Here is a 20,452-nt window from a genome sequence, read left to right on the forward strand (position 1 = left end):
CGCTGCCAGAGGGGGACCGGGCTGAGGCCATTGGTGCCGTCTGTGCTCAGGAGTGCCGCGCGTTTGATCTGTGTGGCTGGCTGTGTGTATATGCGTGTGTTATAAACGTGTCTGTGGCTGTGCTTATTGGGAATACGTGCTCAGCCTTGCTGCTGGCTGGACCCAGGAACGGCGGCAGTCTTGCCTCTACGGGGACGCTGGATGCGGCACCTCCTTACCACGATTTATCTCTTGCATCTGAGGTTGCAAAAGGCTGATGTAGAAACTCCACAGCGTGTTAAGCTCTGTATGAGATGGTCACTGGGATAGAATGTGAATCTACATTAGATATTTGGGAAGGCAGGCCTGTTTGATATATAGAGCACTCACCTGCCTGTCAGGTCTCAACTGCACACCCAGACTGCCAGATGGCCTGCTGTACCACATGGTGAGTCTCCGTACACACTTACACCTATTGCCTCTACACCTTCTTTCCTTCATTTTTTCCTCCTGTGACTTGGGGTAGAGGGATAAATTCTTCTCAAACTCTGTACTAATCCTGACAAAAGAATCACTGAATGGAAAAAAGAGTGATGCTTTAACCTGCAGCTCTGCCTCTGAAGTTACAGGAGCTCCTAGCCTACTCTTATGCAAAGAAAAGTCCCTCACAAAACTAAGGAAAATAACTGGTTGCTTTGCTGGACGTCTCACTATATACTTGGATAGACATTAGACAAAGAGATAAGTGCTCAGAAAATAGAACTAATGCATGAGATTTTTTTTAAAAAAAGGGAGCGTCAGAGGGAATTACAAGCTTATATGCTGTTTTGATATTTGCATGTGGAAATCTTCTTAAATTGGCAGGTCCTATATCTTGAAAAACGCCCAGAGATTCTTGTAAAGAGAGGTCATTCAGAAATTCTCTTCCAGAAATGGGAAAACAGTTGTTTTGGTTCTGCCTTTTTTTTTTTTCTTACTGAGGTAGGAAAGTACCCCTGGCTGCACTATTCTACAACACGTGCCCAAACCAACTGCCTCGTTTCTGGGGTCAAAGGAACTTCTTGTCTCATCCTGACATGGGAGAACTTACAGGGAACTTCCTTCCCTTCGAGCGTCAGGGAGTGCCACAACCCCTTATTCTCCTCTCTGGGCACCCTGTTGGCCGTGGCATTTGCTCAAGCTTTCAAATGACCAGTGCAAGTCCTGGAGGTTATCCGATGAAATTCTGTACACTGCTGTCTGCTTTCTCTGTAAATGCCTGCCTACTTAGCTGAATACTAACGCTACATGCTTTGGAGCACGTTTTCTGTGTCTGGGAATTTAGTATCAGGTAAGCATTCGTAACCTGATATATTGAGCCAGTGATCAGTGATTTCATCCTTAATCTTTAACATATTTAGCTGTGAGGACCTTGTGATTTTTTTTAAATTAGTAATACAGAATAAATCCATGCTTTAAAATGGCTAACAAATTTAAAATAGCTTCTCATACGAAATGAAGAATAAGAATGATCGTTACAAAAGATGGTCATTAAGCATAAGTTCTTTTTCTGCCACATGGCAAACACCTAAACAGGCTCTGAAATCTTATAAGAAGATTCCTACTTGCATCAGCTTCAACTCAAACTTACATGCAAGTCATTTTGGCCTTGGTTAGATTTCCAGGTGTGTAAATCAGATTTCAAATTCAAGTAACTTTTAAAGTCATTTTTTTCCATGGACAGCTTTCAGCACAATAAGATAGTATACATATCAGAAAGCTATTTCCTTTTATTATACTAAATATAAGCAGATTGAATCTCTTCTGCCAAATTTAGCCAAACTGGTTGTCTTCAGTTTCTAATAAATAAGTAGTGCCTAGGTCTAAAATCAACCACAGTTTGAGATCATTATTTAATCAAAAACTGGATGTAAAGACAGGCACTTTCTCAGGGATTTCTCTACTTGAAAGAATAGAGACAAATTTCAAGCAGATGCTCTCATTCAAGAGATCAGGATCTTAGTTCACATGTAAGAGATTTGCCTGTCTTGTAATCCATGTATGTATGTTTGAGGTTTTTGGAGATAAGTGTCATGCATTCAACTGTCAATAGTACAGAAGAAATGGATATAGGATCTCTTTGCATTCGTCTGCTTTCCAGAAGACAAATGAATCTGACAGGACAAAGCCATCTTCAGGCTCAATGTACATGTCTGGCCATAATTAATCTAAACTCTGTAGTAGTGGTACAGTATTTCTGGAAGCTGGAACCCCCCCCCCCCCCCCCCCCCCCCCCCAAAAAAACAAACAAAAACCCCCAAACCCCCACCACTATAGTCTTATTTTAAAAAGCCAGCTTTTAAAAATGCACCACATTGAAGAGTTTCAAGGAACAGCTTGCAGTTAATACTCTACCTCTGCAGAGGAAGGATGCATCATTTTGTCTTACAGCACTAAGTAAGGCTCAGCAGCAAGGGCTTGGGCTGGAGATTCCTCAAAAGTTCAGTGTTTTTCCCCATATGAGAAAGGTCTCATGAGAACATAATATTTTTACTTACTTAGAATGAAAACAAAACATGATGCTTCTGGACGATGCACAGTAGAAAAACTGTACAATCATCTCTTTTACCTCCCCAAACTGTACAATTGTCTCTTTAGCCTCCCTTCTTTCCTTTTTTTCAGAGACTTCACAGTGGGGAAAAAAACTTAGTTTCATTTCACGTAGCTCTTTTTTTTTTTTTTTTTTTTTCACTTACTGATCTACTGGAAACTTTATTTTCAACTCATTGCAAAACTATATTTTGCTTTGCTTCCAGAAATTGTCAAAATAAAAACTGATTTCTCCCCCCAGTCAAGTTTGTTTCCAGAATAGCCTAACATGGGTTCTGCAGTTGAGGTTATGCACTTTAAGCTCTTCATCCCTGTATAACAACCAGTTCTTCATAGATAACTAACTTAAAACTGAAAGAAGTAAAACACAAGTTCTCTACCTAGGAGAAAATGTAAATTTGTCATGATTTAAAAATAAATGGAAGTTGGGGCATTAAATTACTGTAGTACATAACTAAATACAGAGGTTTAAACACTCTTTCATTATTGCTCAAGTTTCCAAGAGTTTATGGGACAATCTTTCCAAGTCAGATGCCTAAGGTGTGAGGTATTTCATGTTACAAGAAGAAATGTCGTGTTCGGAAAGCTCATTTTTAAGCACCCAGTGGTGGAAAAGGTAGCCCCTTCCCGCTGTGCCCGCAGCAGCGGCAGAAACCAAGTGCCCTCGCTGCTGTGCTGGCCACCGGGGCTGTGGCTAACAGGCAGCAAGAGAGGGATGACTCTCCTCTAAAAGAGGGGCAGGAGAGGGTAGGGAACACACAGCTGCTTTTTGGAGAAGTATGATGACTGCTGTAGCGGAGTTATTGCAGAAGCAGTGTATTCGGAGCTCAGTAAAGGACTGGAACTCTTATTGTTCCTGGAGAGAAAGTGTGAGGGCCTCATTTGGTCATCGCTGAGTTGTTTCGATGTTTCCATCGATGTTTGGACATCGCTGAGTTGAGACATTTACAAGAAAGTCTGTCTTGTTTTGAAGGAAATATTTGAGTTATAGGTATTCAGTCATGTTATTTTCCTGCTTATTTTCTAAGATAAAAGGAACCGAGGAAGTTGGAAGATTGATTGTAATGTTAGTGAGATGTCTGCTCTGAGAGTTACGCACTTGCAGCGACATTGTATTTTGCGTTCATTCTTGGGATGTATTTCAGATTATAATCCTGAGAATTCTTTTGGTGAGGAAAACGTCTTTGGCAGTGACTGGGGGTCTAGTCATATGAGTGAAAATGTAATTTTAATCATTTACATTCATTTTCTTTAAAGTGTATTTATGCAGAAGGCTTTTAATTCAGATGACCCTCACATATGACTCAACACGACCCTGACAATAGACTGTACCTGACAGATGAGTGGTATTAATGCTGCCTCTTTTTTTTTTTTTTTGGTGTGGTTTTTAATCTATTCAGAGGAGAATGCCTTAAGTTATAAGTTATGGGTGGAATGAAGTCCTTAAGGAAAAACCTTTTTAGCTGTCCTCAGAAATTTACTTTAGAAGACAAAAGGAATAACAGAGACTTAATTTGCAGTGAAGAATATTTGATGTCTCCCTAGGTAAGCTGTGAAATATTTATACAGCAGAATGCTACTTTCTGTGGCAATAAGTTTTCCCTATACGTGTGCATGTGCACACTCGTACGCGACCTTTTCAGCAGTGATGCCCAAGCTAGCACTAACCTGAGCCGATGCTTCCATAGGACGCAGCACTGTGCCAAGAAGATACTAGCCTGACTTCTCAAAGCTGTGTAAAGCCTGAATTAACAATTCCAGACTTTAAATAGGAGTAAACAGCTCAGGTGTTGTACAGCTCTGTGTCAATGTGCCATGATTCCAGTTTGAGGGATAGAGCATCGGTCTTTGCAGAACATACCGTTGTGTGTTATAGTCTAGAGCTGGTATGTCCATCTCTGATTATCTTCTGCAAATTTTTGTCAGAGATGAACAGCAATCAAAAGGATAGACAGGGATGTAATAAAAAAAAGTTTCAGATTAAGACAAAAAATAAAAACTTTTCAATCCAGAGGGAAAAATTGAAATGAACAAGTACCTTTTTTGGTTGATACTTTTTTTTAAAATTTGAGAATTATCTTAGTTTTAAGGCTCGGTGTATTTGTTTGGGGGCTTTGTTGTATTTATTCTCCCATCCCCCAAAGAATACGCTTCTGGAAGTTTTCATTCAGTTCCAGTTCTTTAAAAAGTAGAAAAATGTCAACAACTTCAGCATCATAATCTGTTGCTTGAGGCAGGTGAAAAAGTAGAGCCAGGTGCTTACTGTCCCCTCCGTCTGCAACATATTAACAAATATTGTAGGACAGTGATACATGAAGTTCCTTACACCTTTAAATCTCAGTTAAAATGCCACAAATCTGCTGTAATTGTATCAAATTAGATATTTTTTTTTCCTCAGACAAGAATGTTGTTATAAAGGATAAAAAGTGTATATTTTATAAACTGACATAGAAGCAACATAACACTTTCACTGTTACTACTTAGATTTTTTTTTTTTTGGAAATGAGAATTTAATTCACAAATGTATACCTATTACTGTAGGATTTGTAATATTTTCCTTAAATCCTTTTTTGTTTTGACCCAAATATGTGTCATGGAATGAAAGATTACTTAATGTGCAGTCGTCTTCAGACACTCTTGCAGTACCCTTTATAGCTCGCATTTATGTAAGCTCTCATACTGTGCTATGCAATAATATCTAAATTGCCAAGTTCAAAAATGAGATTTTGCAAAAGTTTGTTCTTCCCTATGGAAAACATTTGGGACTAGAAATTTGAAAATGTAATAAAAACCTTACTTTTCATCCTATTTTGCTTTTTTTTAATCTAGGTAAAGTTTTTTTTTAGTCCTGATATAATAGCATATGAAAGTCAGTATATGTTTTGGGATGGTAAAACTCTCTCCGTAATGGATTACTGGGAGAGGTTTCAATTATGTGTTTTTCACCAACTAATCCTGGGTCCAATCATTCCAGCTGGTTTATGATTGCTAGATGAGGTGGACAGAGCTTGAGTCATCGTAGCTATCGGATAAACTGCTTGAGGAAAAAGGGCTTGAAGGGTGGAAGCAGAAACACTATCATCGCTCTGCAGCCTGCCTCCATGTTGTGGCGTTGCCTTCAAATAGTATTGGATCCCTTCCAGAAGCAAAACAGTACAACAGCTGGTCCCAATTATCCTAACTACAGTGTGTCTACATGCACAAATGGCCAGCTTTTCTAATTTGGCTCTGTGGTTTAATGAATTAGTTATTTAATAATTTGACAGGAATGGTAGTGTTGTGCTTAGCCACTTGCTTCTGTTTAATCTTCTCTTTGGAGCTGTGTTCATACCGTGGTGCCGTGATCATTGGCTGCTATTGTAACTTATGTAGATGAGAAAGCAAAATACATTGGCAACACATGGCATATAGATTTTTTTTTTTTTACTTTAAAAGGCCTAAAAGTTGGAAATCTATCGCTTGATAACAGTTCTTTTCTTTACTAACATGAGTTATCACTCAATACAGCTAGGAATACAGAAATTTGACCATCTTTTTTTCCTGACCCTCAGAAATTAGAATTAAAAGGTTAACGTCTGAAAGACATACCCACATTCTACTTACCCTCACACATTCATTTACTTCAAGGGATATATTTTCAGAGGCCTCTAGATGAGCTGTGGAAAAATCTACCTGTATGAGCACAAATAGGAGCTTACTCATGCAGGCAGTATAGAAAGATGCACACAGCTGTCACACTGGGATAAGGAAGCATTAACATTTGCACAAATGAGAAAGGGTGCACATACTATGAGCACACAACATAAACCTGCAAAGAAATGGTCCCAAATAGATTGTAAATTAGAATATTCACCTCTTTGCTGTCAACATTTGGCTCCTAATAAATCACCAGGAGGTTACGGTTACCCAGCAACCAAAACCTGTTAATTTATTGTGCAAGATCATGAATTCCAGCTGACTGGGAAGGATGAGTAGCAATTGGATGATGCAACTGGGGGGGAGGGAGGGAGAAAAATTGTTTTGAAATGACTTTATTTTTTTTAAATGTCACAGTAGTATGAAAGGAAGGAGCCAATTCACATTCCTTCTGCCCTGCATCGTAATGAAAAAGTTGTACTTTGTCTACAGAGGTCCCAGTGGGTCTCTGATGTAATAGCTGCAAATTACAAAAGGCCATAAGGGAATTGGAAATGGGGTGGTGGTGTGTATCTGTACTTACTCAATGTCTAAGCCTGCGGCTGTGGGTGGGTCTGTGTTCCTCCAACATCCTAAAGCTGGAAAAACAGAGCTGGGGAAGCTGGGGCAGTGCTGTGGCTGAACAGGACATTTACTGGGCTAAACGGGTTTGATCCCATTTACTGACCAGGGACGTGGCCTGTAAGATTACCAAAGTTCACCTGAATCAAAGGGTTTTGCAGACAAAAGATTGGAATAGTTGGATACTATGACGTTTTCACGGTTTCATGACGTGTAGTTCTTGTGTTGAAATTCACAAAAATCATTGAGTTGAAACAAGCTTGAATTTAGCTTCTCTTCATTTTAGAGCTATGAGGCAAGATGCTGTGCCATGTGAAATTCGGATCAGATGCAAATTATGATCTGGAAGCACAGAAAATTCGACAGCAAACTGACTAATAGAGCATATTACTATCAAAAAATAACAGAACAGGTTGCAAGGAGGAAGAAAATTATTTCATTGGCAACAAAGTATCTGTTTCTCTAAAGAAAAAGAAAATATTTAAATACAGTCTCTAAACATGCCACCATAATAATAAACAACACTTAGCCAGCAGTGAAAATGAGCAAGTATTTTCATAACAGACTTGTGGCAAAGTTTTTTTCTTTATTTCCAATCTTACCAAAACAGATGCAGTTAATATCAATTTTTTTTCAACTTCCTGTATTGCCCAGTGGAAAACAAATATTGACCACTTACCTGGAAATAACTATAGATCTATTATCTGCAAGTTGTGTTGCTTATCAGAGTATTTTGTCCTAACTCATGTCATATCTGAGCTTTTTCAATGATTTAAACTTCTATTTTCAAGTAACTTGTGAGTCCTTACAGCAAGCTTGGCAGTGGGCAAGGCTTGTTAAAAGAACTAGCAGAAAATGCTAAGAGAAAACTTCACTGCTTGTCTGTCAAAGACACCTAGAGTTTCCATGGCAGCAGGAGTATGGCAGGGTTAAGAAGGAATTATGGGCTGTAATGCAGTCTCTTGAGCTACAGAAATAACCACATGCAGTATGCAAATGCTAAGAATTGGCAATGGACTCTTCTTTAACCTGAGCTAAAGCTCTCCTTGAAGGAAATTATTTTCAAGTGTTGCCCATAAAGACTGCAGCAATAATTGGGTGAATGTAATGTCTATCAGGCGTGTAACACGTCGACACGCCAGAGATTGAAAGTTCACGACTTTGCTTTTCATGACATAGGAAGCTCATGAGGTCTGGTTTTTAGCTTGCTTTGCCGCTTCACCTCACTGGATAAGAATGCAAATTATTTCCTTTCCACAGTTTCCATCGCAATAACGTTATCACCAAAGATTAGTATAGAAAATGGTTGACTTATAGCAGTATCCATATAAATGAGATTTATCAGAGCACTGAAACTAATATTGGAACTGATGCTCTGTTGACCCTCTCTTTCTGTGTAAACATTGACAGAAATTCAAGACTTATAAAAAGGAGGTAAAATAGTATTGTGTCAGAACTGGCCTTAGGAAAGAAACATAAATTGCAACCTAATGAATCCCTTTGAGGCTCTATATTCCTTTTGGGGTAGAAGAAAAGCCCATTTAGAAGTGTCACAACAGAAATATTTCTAGAGAAATTAAAAATAATGAATTAGAACGACATGCTGAGGAACTGGAAACATTTGTTTGGGAACAAACATTTTCTTTCAAGGAAAACACATTTTTTAAAGCAACTGTTTGCTTTTAGAATGGAACAGAAAATTATTTTGAACATGCGGGTTGTATTGCGGTGGAAAAGTTATTTTTTGTGCAATTCTAATTGGGCCACTTGCCACTGACTTCAAAGGGGGTTGTACTGACCACAGTATGATCCAAAATGTGTTCAGAGAATCTAAATATTTATTTGACTAAGACACAAACATTTCTTTCCTGTGGATTTATTATAAGCATAAAGTTGTCTTACATAAAATGCCCTCTTTTCAGTTTTACTAGCTCTTGCTTAAATACATATTAAATAAAGCTGGCTGTAAGAAAAACCTGATGAAATGGCATATTATATAGCCATGAGTACAAGGGGATCTAATCATGATTACCCAGATAAGCAGTTTAAATTCAGTTGTTATTGCTATAATTCAATTCTACATGGCCAATTTCCTTGGGAAGAATTCAAATTAGGCTGCAAGGATGTTATTGGAAAAAAGTTACTTAAACTTTAAAGACTTGTAACAATTTGTAATTATTTCCCATAATTACAAAGTATTTGTAATTACAGGACATTTTTCAGTTGTAGAACAGTTTAATGTTGATTTTTAAAGTTATAGATTGTATGTAGCTGCACGCAGGGATATAATGCATAAAACTGGATCAAAAAAAGCCATAGGCTAGAGTGAATTACTTCTTTCCTCTTTTACTAGTGGGTTTTAGTACTTCAAAGAAATAATTTGTAAGTTGCTAGCTAAATATGCTCATGCAATTGAAAGCAAACAAAACACCTCTGGGAAAACCTAATATTGAATACATGGGAAAACACAAGGACAAATTTCATGACAAATTAAGACTGCACTATGCAGCACAAGATTTAGGGAAATAATTTCTAAGCCATCATTAGTTTCCTCAGGTGTGCCTGCCAATCTTTAGCTGGGCAAATGATAGACTTTTAGTTCCCCAATGACTTCAAAATGTAAAAGTTTGGGTTTAAAAAAAAAAAAAAAAACAAAACACAAGCAATAGGAGTTGGCTCACTAATTTAAAGATTGATTATGACTTTGGCCTCCTAAAAGTTGAGCTTTTAAATGAAGTCAAACAAATAAAAAAAAAAATAATCCAAATTTTAGAATAATGGAGGTGGGATTCAATTCACCCAAATTTTGGTATCCACATGTAAGTGCCTAAGCTCCTGCCACGTCCGTGGTGACGTTGTCAGTACAGCTGCAGAGTACAGGGCATGACTCAGCCGTCCGAGCGTAGGCGTTTGCTTTAGGATGATCTTGGCCCCCTTGCTCATTTAAAGAGGCTTAATCATATTATGGTGGCCTAAATGTACATGGCTTGTGCCATGTGAGGTGCCTGAAGGTGTTCACAATGACTGTGAAGTACTGGTAGATATGACACAAGGCCTTGGAAAAGTTTGTACCCTTCTGGGTTGTCAGGGACCAAGTGGGAAGCCTTGCAGCAGCTCCGATAGGCCCAGCCACCTGCACGTAGGCAGCTAAATCCTGCCCTCAGCATCTGCTTGTTCTAACTGCAGCTACACACTTGGTGCACACGCAGATACCTTCATTTTATTATTCAGCCAAATACTACCTGGATTGTTTGCTTTCTGTTTTCTTTTTTAGATTCTGTTTTCAGAGGAAACATCCACCCACTCTACCCAGGTTAAAAAAAAAAAAAGACTTGTAATATTTTTAGAGGAGTCTATGTGGCACAGAAAATGGATGAAAGTATCTCTTTACTACTCTGACATGCGCCACAAAATTTGTTCAAACATCTAATGAAAGACAAACTACACAAGACAGATATGGGACATCTTTTGGTACTATTTATTTATTTTGATTACTAGCAATAGTTTTGGAGTTCTGCTATTCCCTAAATGCATAACCTCATCACCCCAAAGGCAAAAATCTCATTACTTCTCATCTGAAATGTTGTTGGAACCTGCTGCCTTTGACTAAATTACTTTTGACTTCTTATGATTTTTTCATACCATGATAACATTTTCAGAATATAATGTTTCAATTTTTTTTAAATTTGAAAATTTTTCTTCCTTCCAAATGTTCTTTGTGCTTTTATAATAAAACATAACAAGATGTAAAACTAACAATTGAAACAAAACATGCAGATGATCCAAAAGTAACTCATAATGGCAAGTTTCAATTGATCTCGAATGAAGCAGATGAAAAATCTTGATTGGTTTTTTTTTCTTTTTAAGCTCAGATCTGAAATACTGCGCTTAAGGTTTCCATTCAAATTAGAAAAACCACTTCCTTCAGAGACTAGAAAAAATGGATTTTCCCTATATATACCTTGTATACATAAGGTATGCAGCTCCTGACATGACTTTACATTCTGGGTTTTGTCTACTGCTGGCCTTTCAGTAATGTTACTTTCATTATTCTCTAGTACAGGTTACTTCCCTTGCTTGTAAAATATAACAGTGTAATACCAACACACACCACAGATTCTAATAAGAACATTAATTATATTTTATTCTATTCTGTCACTAGCTTCAGATGCCCATGAAATCCATGGTTTGCAATAGTATCTTGGCATTATTGGCAATGTTGGTGCTTTGGAAGATCCTAAATTTCTATTACCTTGTCCTTATTACAGAGAAAGAATTTTAAAAGTATCTGTTCTGGATCTTTCCTGGTGTCCTTTGTCTCTTACTTAATAAGACAAACCTTCCCTTACTACACTGAAGTAAACAAATATACTGAAACATAGCAGGTTAGCAAAATAGTTAATATGTACTGAGGATGGCTTATTTAAGATGCAACACCTTATTACATTAACTTGTACCTTTCCTTCCAGCGTTACAGGTACTAAATGATGACTCAAGCATCAGGAGATTGAGTGAATTGGCCTAGGTTACTCAGAGAAATAGTTTCTGCGAGGACTGTGGTATCGGATGAAAAGCTCTAGCCACTTGCAAGTTTTAAACAAATTGTATTATGCAGGAAGGTTTTTTGACAGAACAGGCTCTACCACTGAAAAAAATGTTAGTGCAAAACAATACAGAAGGAACAGCACCTCCTGACACTGCTGTCATAAATGTTTAGGTTTGTAGATACAGGTTTCTAGTACCATTTTAGATGTCTCGGGGTATTCCACCTGGCTGCCAGAGATAATGCCTGTTGTTCCAGAGATAATGAGTCTCCTGATTCTCTATCATGTTTCCCACTATACTGAGGTCTAAAAGAGACTAGAGCATCTCAACCAACGCTAAACACCTATGTTTAAGGAGATAGATTGCTCCTATGTATATTAATACCCTGCTTTTTTCATATAGGCACCTAATTGCATGGCAAAATCTATAGCCATAGTGTCTCTAATCCCCCCCATAAAACACATAAGCGACTTTGTCCTCCTGTGATCTTAGCTAGAGAAGACGGTCCCCAAAATAGTAAAGGCAAACTGGGACAAAATGGGTCATGTGATTCTCTTCCAAGTCAAAAGATAATGCTACAATAATCAGACAGTTCTTCCTATTCATGGGTTTAAACACCTCAGAGCATCATCTCTCACCACAGTTTGATCTTCTCCCAAAAGCCATTTTATTTCAAACCAAGGCGGCCGGTAAGGTCTAGAGACATAAACTAATCCCAGATTTGAATTTGCATCTCCTGAATGCAATTTTCTGGTGTTTTCCTAATTAATTTTCATAACAATCTCATGTGGGAATAATGAAAAGTACCACATTAGAATGTGGTACTTTAACCAAATCACCGAAGCTCAGAAATGCTGGTATTTGGGGTTCTGATTTGCACTTGTCTGTGCTCTGAGTTACCACCCACTTTTGGAAGGAAGTATTTCCTGAAGCTGATATGATGAGGGTCTCCATAGCTCGTTAAAGATGGATCTAATAAATGAAATCTAAATAATTGCTAGTAATGAGGTAATATTAACGATGCCTCCATTCCAATGCCTCCTTCCTCTTCTCTAATTTGCTTTTTTGCCAGGACTGGTCCCACATCTGCCTTTTGCTACCGAGGCCTTTCCCTTGCGCCTTCTCTGAACTTTAAACCTAGACAACTCTGTATATGACATGGTAAAATGAAAAGTTTTATTACACCCCTCGGAGGTCTAATGTCTTCTGGAAAAGATGACAGCAGTCCACAGGACTGGCTGGTAAGATCGTAAAGGCTTACCAGATATGTCCTTTACATTTTATCATACGTTATATCACACACATTTTCAAATCACAACAAACTTGCCACCCATCCACTAGCTACTGTCCAGCTAACACGAAAGAACTTGCCTGCCCATGCAATATTCAGATAAAATTCTATTGTTCTCTGAGAAGAGAAAGTAAATTAAGTCCTGTCACTGTGCTAGCAGCATCTTGGCTTCTAATAAGATGATTAGTGCACCAAATTTGAGAATGTCATGCATTTATTTCTGAGTGATTAGTGATACCTGTGTCAGCACTAACACTGCTGCAGCAGACAGCCTCATATCTCAGGAAAATTGGACAAAAAAGACTGCACAGCACTTTTTTCTATAAATCCTACTAAATGTGCAAGTAAGAACATTGCCTGCTTTTCTCCAAAATGTGTGTACTTGTCCCAAAACATAGCTTTGGCAGAGCAGCTGCTAAATACTAAATGGTAGTCCCTTATCTTTATAAACTCTGTTAACTTCCTTATCTTCAATGTAGCTATGACAATTTGCTAAGAATGTGCATCTTTGTGTACATATCTGTCTGTATATATAAACTTGTCATGTGCCTCAAGTCTAACAATGTCCAACACTTGCTAGGCTGCTTGGTTTTGTTTGTTTTTCCAGTTCATCGGGATAAAATTTTAAATATGTTACTTCTAATACTTTTTCCTCTGCTGCGTTGTCTGGAACGTATTAGTTTTGTATTTCTGAGGTGCTTCCTGAGAAAATAGGTAGAGATCTGACACTGCAGAAACTTCCTGTGCTTTATTTCTGGCTAAATCCATACTACTTGTGAATAATTAGGATGGTATGCCAGAGATAACTTTGTAAATCTGCCTTGAGAACAGAAGAACTATGAAGAAGATTCTCAGGGTTTCTATGGCATTTTAAGATACTTTTCAGTGGTGGTGTGTGAGTGGTTGGTATTTTTTTAACTAAGGTGTCCAGGAAGTATGTTAATTTGCAGTAATGGCTCAAAGAAACATTCTCTGATTCCACCTTCAGGAGTTACGTAGTCAAAATTGACTGCAAAACTCTCTAAAAATAGAAATTTTGTGAGGTGGTTTGGGATGTAGCCTCCAAAATAATTTTATTAGTTTCTTCTGCTCCTCTCCCCCCAAAAATTCTCTGATTCCTTTAACTTTACAGTTAAGTGTATAACTGCCCTTCTGAGAATCTTTTATGGCAGTATTTATTCCAGGGTAAGATACCTGGAGATTCATTGGCCATATCCGTCTGGAGCAATGGATTTCTCTTGGGTTGACTGAACATTGCTCTGCCAAGGAACTGTACCAAATGCGGACACTCTGAGCCCTTCTGTGCTCCAGAGATCCTGCAGCACCCCAGGAGCTGCATTAGGTCTCAAGGGCAGGAGCTGGTATCGCGTCACACCTTCTGAATCTAGGTCCACGTGCTGTGCGTCCCAGGCTGATACCTGGGCTAAGTTTAGAGGGAGAGGAAGCAGGGAGCCTTGGCTGAGAGCAGAGCACGCCTGCCCTTCTGTTTAGACATCGCTGTGGATTTCTTTATTTCTTCTGCCTTAGATTCGGTCCCAGCAACTGCTGCCTTTGCTGTCATGAGGTTCTTTTTACAGGGTTTCAGAAGATCCTTAATGTCCTCAAAAACTGTTGGCCTATGGCATTTGTTCTTTTCAGAAGTCCTTGGTTGCAGTCTGATGGATCTGGTGGATGAGATTTGCACATCCGTTAACAGAATCCTTCAGCTGCCCCTTTTATCTAGGGACAGTCCACCTTCCCCCTTAAACTAAAAGCACTCACTTTGCCCTGCACTTATACCCGCATGAAGTATTCTGACAACTAACAATTTCTGTTCAAAGTAGCCACTGTTAAGACTTCTGATATATTTCTGGAGTTCCCAGTAAGTTACCTTACTTTGGTCTGTATAGATTGAACTTTGCAAATTTTTCAGATTTATAAACTATTCCCTAATGAATACAATCATTTTGTTATTAAAAAAAAAATCATATGCATTTCAAAATTAATTTGGTGTTGACTTGCTTCTACTTCTTTCCACCACCTGTATCAATTTTCTGAACATCTGAATGTCCAGAGACTGTTTTGCTGGCACTCATTTGCTCAGAGATGGTGAATTTTAGGCTCATCAGCTAAAATGTTCCCACTACGATGTAACATAAAATACGATATTGTTTCCAACAGCTCTTCATCAGAGCCATGAGCAGAAAAAAAAAATTGATCTGGGCAAGGATCTGAAAATACCCATTATAGCTGGGACAATGGGCAGTTGCTTTGTATGAATGTGACCAGAGAAAATTAAATTCTGCACATAATATAGCTTAATAATTTGTACCTATGAATTTTTACCTAACAGCAAGTTCCTCATAGCTCAGAACTGAGATGCTTCATGTTCCTTAAGATGTATTACTGCTCTAGAGCCGCTGCCTGACAACACAGATTCAGAGCCCAAATTACTTCTTCCTCTTGTTCTAATTCTTACTCCTGTAATCAAGGGAAAACAAAACTGCACATAACGTATATGAACAGTCACATTTAACAAAGCAAGGTGAAATATTAAATGTTTGAATGTCAGATGCTCACAACAAATGCTTGTTTGCAGTCCAGAGATTAAAAAAAAAATAATAATGCCCAGAGCCTAATTCAAGTAACTTGAAAAATGTTGCAAAACATTAAAACTAAAGGCCTCATTCTGTTAGTGGAATCTTAAGCATAACCACATGTGTATTAAGCAAGACTGAATCCACCTAAATAAAAAAAAAATATGCAGCATTAGGGGCTTTGAGACGAAATTATGGAGCCCATGTAAATTTTTCTTTCAATTCTATATGCATAACAGTTCAAGTCTATCCATATAATTTGTAGTATATAGCCTGGTTTTAATTTATCTAAACACAAGGTCTGTTTCATAAACATCAAAGATAATGAAAATGCCCTTTTAATTAATCTGTTAGAATCTACATGTTTATTCCACACTAACTTCCTTTATTTGTCAGCCTCACACATGAGAAATGACCCCTCCTGTGCTGTCCCTGCTTAATGTCAAAGCTGTAGGGAAAAATGTTTATAACATTAGCTGCATTCTTTCACTGAGGGCTGGCAATTAACACCGCGTCTGGAATCAGAAAACTTCAAAATGTCTTTCATTACTACCTGTCTGGGTGGCAGGGAGGAAATGAAAAGAAGTTTTCTATTCTTGTCACATCTAGTTGCAGGATTTACTAGAAGCGGACCTTGTTCCAGTTATAGGGAGTAAGATTATACCAAAGCTGCTGATCTGTTTTCAGAAGAATTGTTACAATCCTTGAGAGAAATAGCTGGGAGTAATAGAATTTTTGCAGAAATGAATCTGTTACTAGCTAGGAAAAAATTGCTACAGCCAGATAGACCTGAGGTGTGATACTTGCAATTTCAAGCATGGTAGATGAAATTATGACTAAGAGGAGGGAAAATATATTGAAAGAAAGTTCTTCTAATCCAAAACTTAAACACCCTGCGATTTGCCCCGTCTTACTCTTTTGCCGATAGTTCCCATCAAGTGGCTATTAGACCAGGCAATGAACCTCTCTTTTAAGTCACTTCATGCTCAAGCCTCAGTCTAGCTCAGCTAATCCATGCAATGAGGAAGAAGTTAGATATTTCATGCTTCCCTGCTACAGCGTGGCAGAAAGCATTTTACCCTCTGGGACCAAATCTGAAGACTTGAGGCATCGCGAAGAATTAAAAAAAAAAAGGCCCTGCTTGGGTGTCACTTGGATGAACCGCTTGGGTACATCACTATCCAGATAATCGGGGAAATGTTGAATCTGCTTTCTCTTGACCTTGATGTCTTTTGTCTGTCTCTGATCAAAGGAGGCCAAGTCACATTGTCAAAAAGAATATTATTCAATATTGCAAAGACTGGCATGATTTTTTCTGCTTTGATCAGCACAGGAAATAAGTAATTTCCATCAGAAAAATAAAGTGCCTTTTGGGTTTACAGTAGTAGCCTTGGCCTTTTGGGTGTTAAAACAATACCTCTAAGCCAAAAGAGATGCTGCTGTTGTGGTGACAGGATGTATTAGCATGCCTATGGTAGGCCAAGAGATTGTCTAATTCTCTATCAATATATTTCCAGTTTTAAGTAGTGCATATAGAAAAAATATAAAGTATTTTTTTTTTCTGCATATAATCTCTAAAACCGCAAATTTTTTTTCTGTATCCCCAAATAATGGGCCTCAATTATGCTGTCTGGTAAAAGGAAAGGGAAAAAGAAGTTATTCTCTGTGGTCTTGAAAAATGGACATAGACATTTCCCAAAATGCACTAGTTCATGGGCTTTATATAGAACAAAGCAGGCAATGAAGGAAGGTATGGGCTAAATCCCAAACCACAGGTGAGTTCACTGTGATGAGTATAGAAATTTCTAGTCAGCAGCCAGTGAGTCACTATGACTGATGTGCCCACAAAGACGTAAATGCATAAAGCTAAGAGTATTGCCTTAAGACCCTGTGCCAAAATGGATGTGTTGCCACAGTCTGCGCATACCAGACATAGTATCGACCAAGTTACATCCACAAATGTGGCAGGACCTTAGCTTCTGACACAGCTGAGGGGTAACTGGGGTGGGCTATGGGCTGAGGACAGTCTAAGGACTGCACAGTGCCAAGCACTGCCTCAGGACAAAATCCAGGTGAGCAAAGGCTATCACGTTACGAAGAAAGAAGCACTGATGGGGAAAAGCATGTAATCAGCTCCTGGTTGTCTTATGGCTGGAGATGTGCTCGTAATCACGTATCCCAGCGTGCTCGTATATTTTCATTTGTAAGTATTCTATCCGATAATATCAGAACAGAAATAGTATGAGTTAACTGTGCGGTCTTGCTCAGAAGGGTCTACTCCTCTTCTCTCTCTCCTGTGATGTATCTAACGATGCACCTAATATGTCATTGAACTGGTATAACTGAGAACAAGTAGCTTCACATCCCAGGAAAATTACCAGTCTTTACCTGAATGAAGGCCAGATATAGGAACAAGGAAATGTTGTCAATTTTCAGAAACACACTTAGATTTTGGCAGAATTCAAGATGAAATCAGTAACGTATGGCGGATGTCCGCAAGAGCACTGATGATTCTAGAATCCAAAGCCACTTGGATCTTTAAAATTGCAGGGGTTCTTGGCACTTCCAATCAAAATATTAAATAGCTTTGTATTCAGGATTCTTGGGGGGGGGGGGGGGAATGGGGCATTGCTTTATCTTGTGTTTGAAATTGTGCTTAGAGTCACCATAACTTGATCTTTAAAAAAAAATTGGAAGGAAACTGTGCAAGTTTTAACTGATAGTTAAAACTTATATGCAATGCAAATGTTAAAGGGGAAAAAAAAAGACACAAATTTCTGGATCCCCACGCAGCCCCAGCCGCTGTGTTGCTGATAAAATATCCACACCCTGTTGAGTGGACATCAGCTACATAAACAGATGTTCTTAAAGAGAAAAGGAAGTGTTGAATAGCTGACTTATTTTGTTGCAGTTCTGCTCAGACTGACAGTTATGGGTTTAAAGGGTGGTTGCCGTGACCAGCAAATCCAGCCAGGCTTTAAGTGCAGCTAAATCCAACAGAAACTCTCAACTTTACACTTGTGCCCCAGAGACGGCTACAGGTCGATAGTTATTTTCTGAGTTATTTGGGGCTAATCAGAAAAGCATGTGCAGATGTTGAAAGATTGAGTTTATACCTCTGGAACTGATTCAGGTGCTTTTTAAGATATATTCTCATTAAAAAATTTATTGTTATTTAAAGTGGCACTAAGACTGTGGCAAATCTCGCTGACTTCTGAATGAAATTTAACTGTTTGGCTTTCAGTGGACTAAGCAGAAGCACCCTGAGGCACAAGGAACAAAACAGGATGTTTATTATATAGCAAATCAATACTCCTGTACTGTTCTACAACTTTGTTGTAATAAAATAAGGTGTTGCCTTATAAATATAACAGACACCACCTTGCTTGCTTGCCAAAGTTAGGATTTATTTCAGTTTGAAAACAGATTGCTTTTTTTTCCTTTATAAAATGCCTGCTTTTAGAAACATCATGCAGGCAAATCAAGTTACAATCGTGCTATAGGTCTAAATAATTAAGAAATACCGCAAACCTTATTGTAGGCAGCCCTTAAACATGCTCCAGGAGGAAACACCTTCTGCATATTGAAATGCAATGTCTCTAAGCTTCGGAGCTCTGGACCCTTACAGAAGAAGGCGGTTGTGCCTCTTTTTGTTTAACTAAGGGAGTCCTAAGTAAGTAGTTGAAATAGTACAGGGTGTATTCATTCTGCCACACAATGCTGATCGGGAGTGTATTTAAACGGCTTAAAGTCTCGGGGAGGGCGAGGGGCAGACAAAGCCCAAGCTGCGTTTCAAACGCACATGCTGAAAACTTTGTCAGCGTTTTAAAATGAAGTTTCATCTATTCATATGTTAAGGCTTTAGGGAGATGAATTAGGACAGCTGAGAAACTGATTACAGCCTCTTGCTGCATTTTTTCCTCTTTGCTGTTCACGTAGCCAAGCTGACACAGCCCCTGCTGAAATACTTCTATCTCGTGATACATGTATCAAAAACGAATAGATAGGATGGTTGATCTTGTGCCTTTCTTGTTCTGCCACACGCTTTCACTTTGAACCACATGTCATTAATAGAGCTAATGGGATTTTGGCATGGAACCAAAGGGGTGGGAGGGGAGAGGGGGGCGGGGGGAGATGGATGGGAGCGAGATGAACTACTGAGAGAGGGACTGCTGCCTTTCTTTACACTAAAACGATGTCAGGTTTATCAGGCTTCTCTTTAGTCCTTCCTGACAGGACTGGAGGCACTTCTCTATACATGTGTGTCTCATGCATTCATGAGACTCTTTGACACTATTGCACCTTTTGTTAGGAGCCTGCAAATGCAGATCATTGCTCTACCCTTCCTTCAGCTGCCATATGGCATTGTGGAAAGGGGCCCACAAAGGAAGGAGAGGGAAATGAAAAAAAAAAAAAAAAGGGGGGGGGGGGGGGGGGGGAGAAATGAAACTACCAGCAGATGAAATTGATTTATTTTCACCATTAGGGAGTAGGGGGTGGAAGCCTTTTGGAATATAAAACCTTCTCGCAGAGCAGGCAAACAGGCTGCCTGCATGACAGCTCTGGTACATGTTAAAAACTAACATGGCTTGAAAATAGAAGCACCATTGTTTTGCTTAACTACTGTAACAAATTTATATGAAATGGAATGCATCATCTAAAGTGAAACGACTGCCAAGGTTGCAGACTTCTATTTCCCCCCCCTGTCTGCAAGAGGTAAAAACCATGAAACCCCAACGTAGGTGCAACAGTTTGGCATCACTGCGTATTTTTCTAAAACCGCTCAAAATATCTTTGGTCTAGCCTGCATTTTTGCGGAGCTAAACCTTTCCTAAAGTAATTAGCAATGAGAGCACTTTATATAATTGCTTTAAAAACAAACCAAAAATGTATTTGAGAGAAAGAAGCTTGGTATTAAAAATAACCAATTCTTTGGTTACTTTTCTGTGGATCTTTGCTTTATGAAACACTAAATAAAATCTTTAAAAGAACCACAATGCAGCATGTGCTGTGTATTAGCTAAACTAGATACTCTTACTTACTACACCAGGTTTGCATTCCCCCCGATAAAAATATGTACAGCTCAATCTGGATTTAAGCAAATTCTGCTTTTCTAACTGTAGATTGTACAAAGTTAAAAACGTAAAACATACTTGCTTTAATCTAGTCACTTTAATGAATTTGCTTCCTCATTCCCCTCTATCTTGTAATTTTA

The 20,452-nt window shown here is 38.6% G+C and overlaps 1 long non-coding RNA gene across 2 annotated transcripts in view; it reads left to right on the forward strand.

Moving 5' to 3' along the window:
- LOC142409472 (uncharacterized) overlaps positions 1–20,452 on the forward strand; it is a 77,178-nt gene that overhangs the window by 27,365 nt on the left and 29,361 nt on the right. Inside the window, exon 1 of one of the 2 annotated variants that reach the window (XR_012775649.1) lies at positions 224–427. The exons of the other annotated variant lie outside the window; for it this stretch is intronic. This is a non-coding gene — a long non-coding RNA (uncharacterized LOC142409472). Of the gene's footprint in view, positions 1–223; positions 428–20,452 lie in introns of those variants that run through there. 2 annotated transcript variants of the gene reach the window in all.

Source organism: Mycteria americana, chromosome 4, assembly GCF_035582795.1.
Source record: "Mycteria americana isolate JAX WOST 10 ecotype Jacksonville Zoo and Gardens chromosome 4, USCA_MyAme_1.0, whole genome shotgun sequence".
Classification (NCBI taxonomy): Eukaryota; Metazoa; Chordata; class Aves; order Ciconiiformes; family Ciconiidae; genus Mycteria; species Mycteria americana.